Source organism: Aplysia californica, unplaced genomic scaffold (assembly GCF_000002075.1).
Source record: "Aplysia californica isolate F4 #8 unplaced genomic scaffold, AplCal3.0 scaffold00675, whole genome shotgun sequence".
Taxonomy (NCBI): domain Eukaryota; kingdom Metazoa; phylum Mollusca; class Gastropoda; order Aplysiida; family Aplysiidae; genus Aplysia; species Aplysia californica.
In genome coordinates, this window is record NW_004797945.1 from 29,457 (window position 1) to 31,203 (window position 1,747).

The 1,747-nt window shown below is 39.4% G+C and overlaps 1 protein-coding gene across 1 annotated transcript in view; it reads right to left on the bottom strand.

Moving 5' to 3' along the window:
* Window positions 1-1,115: 1,115 nt before the first annotated feature.
* The window catches only part of LOC101862898, a gene marked incomplete in the record, with an annotated part of 7,948 nt that continues 7,316 nt past the window's right edge, over window positions 1,116-1,747 (bottom strand). Inside the window, 1 exon segment of the mRNA XM_013088036.2 lies at window positions 1,116-1,347.

The window sequence follows — 1,747 nt, forward strand, 5'->3', positions numbered from 1 at the left end:
CTCATTCTGCCAGTTGTTTTTCCACGTGTTGTAAAGAACAATATTTGAGCACTACTTATTTTGAGATTAAACAAAATTACTTAAAATTTTGGTTAAATGGTTTAAATTGTACTTTCATCTAATTTAACAAGCAAATAACCATTAAAAAATGAACATTTCAATTTGATTTGTACATTCGTGACAAGGCAATGAATCTCGCTGTACGAAACGTCGACATCAACAGGAATATCCTTCATCAAATCTTATCACAGAGACGCCGGACAATGTCGGGGACTAGGGGATGTAAGGAGAAGAAAAATACAAAATACTGTCCAAGTAACAAAAGTTCACGGGATGATTATATCATTATATCATTATATTATTATATTATTATATTATTATATTATTATATTATAAAAGATTATCACAAAGTGCAAGGCTCAATATAACATATCACAGATAGAAAAACAAAACAATAACAATAACATCAACAACAGCGCTACATTTCTATACAAAAACAAACAAAAGGCGTGACATTTTGCCTCAGTCAAAATTTGTGCAGCTCTCATTTTAAAAAATTTTAAAACAGAAAACGATCAAAAGCTAAAACATTCCATCCTACGATGAGAAAAGGGAAGTAACACAGCGCAGACACATAGACAGACGTGAAGGTCTAGCTCACCCTCGCTTCTCTAGCTCACCCTCGCGTCAACCTTGTGGGAACACCTCGGAGGGTGTCAACAACAAAAAACGTGAACTGGCAGGAAATTCTCAGGCATTTCCCAAAATTTGAGCTTAAAAGAAAAAACCACAAAACAGACAGCTTTCCTGAGCAACGTGAAGAAGTGCGGTGGCGAGACGACTACACGTATATATTTCTACACCGTACAACAAATACACAGCCTGGGTACAGACAAAGAACAAAAAACAAAAATTGTACAACTTGTAAGTGTTTTGAGATATCGGCTCTTCTGGGTCCAGAAACCTGTCATTGTGATGGCAATTGGTCGCTTTTAAGCACAAGGAAGCTATCCCGAAAAATGCTGTTTTGAGAAAATCAAAGGTAAAGTTTTTGCCCCTTGTTCAGTTTCTTTAAAAGAAAAGGAGAGAAACTTCTCCTATAGGTAGGGCAATGCCCACTTTTGGTATAGGTCAAGATTTCTGGAAACCCCCGAAATCTGGGTTATCCCCCTTGTCCTTAAAAGCGACCGATTTTCTCCAGCAGGTGAAAACAATTCCCAAGACTGATGTAGTTGATGTAGCGGCAGCCCGGGGAAACTCATGGGGCTCTTAGTTGTTCCAACAGTAGGGGGCAGACGTCCCGACGAGACATGCGTGCGGACAGGAAGACGACCCGACGAGACACACCTGCCGACAGGAAGACAACACGGACAATGATAAATGTGTCAGAGTGCGGTGGAATCGGACGCTTGTCAGTTTTTGGGCATGTGATGTTATTGGTATCATCTGAAAACTTGTTCCTTTGCTTCGTTTTCCATGAAAAAATACCCTTCTATCTTGAATAAAGGTCGAAATATTTGTGATTGATAAAAAGGTGTGGGTCGCCTGGTTTCAGAGGTAAATTTGCGAGAAAATGGCTGCCAAAGTTCGGTAACTTCCATAGTTTTAGAGTCCTTGGAAACTGAAAACTTACAATTTTTGTGTCTTTAACTGATTCGGCAGCAGATTAGCTGACAGCGGCTCTGAGTTCAAATAGAATCTTACGCCTGGAAAGCAAACAATGTAATATTACAGGGTTGGGGGGGGG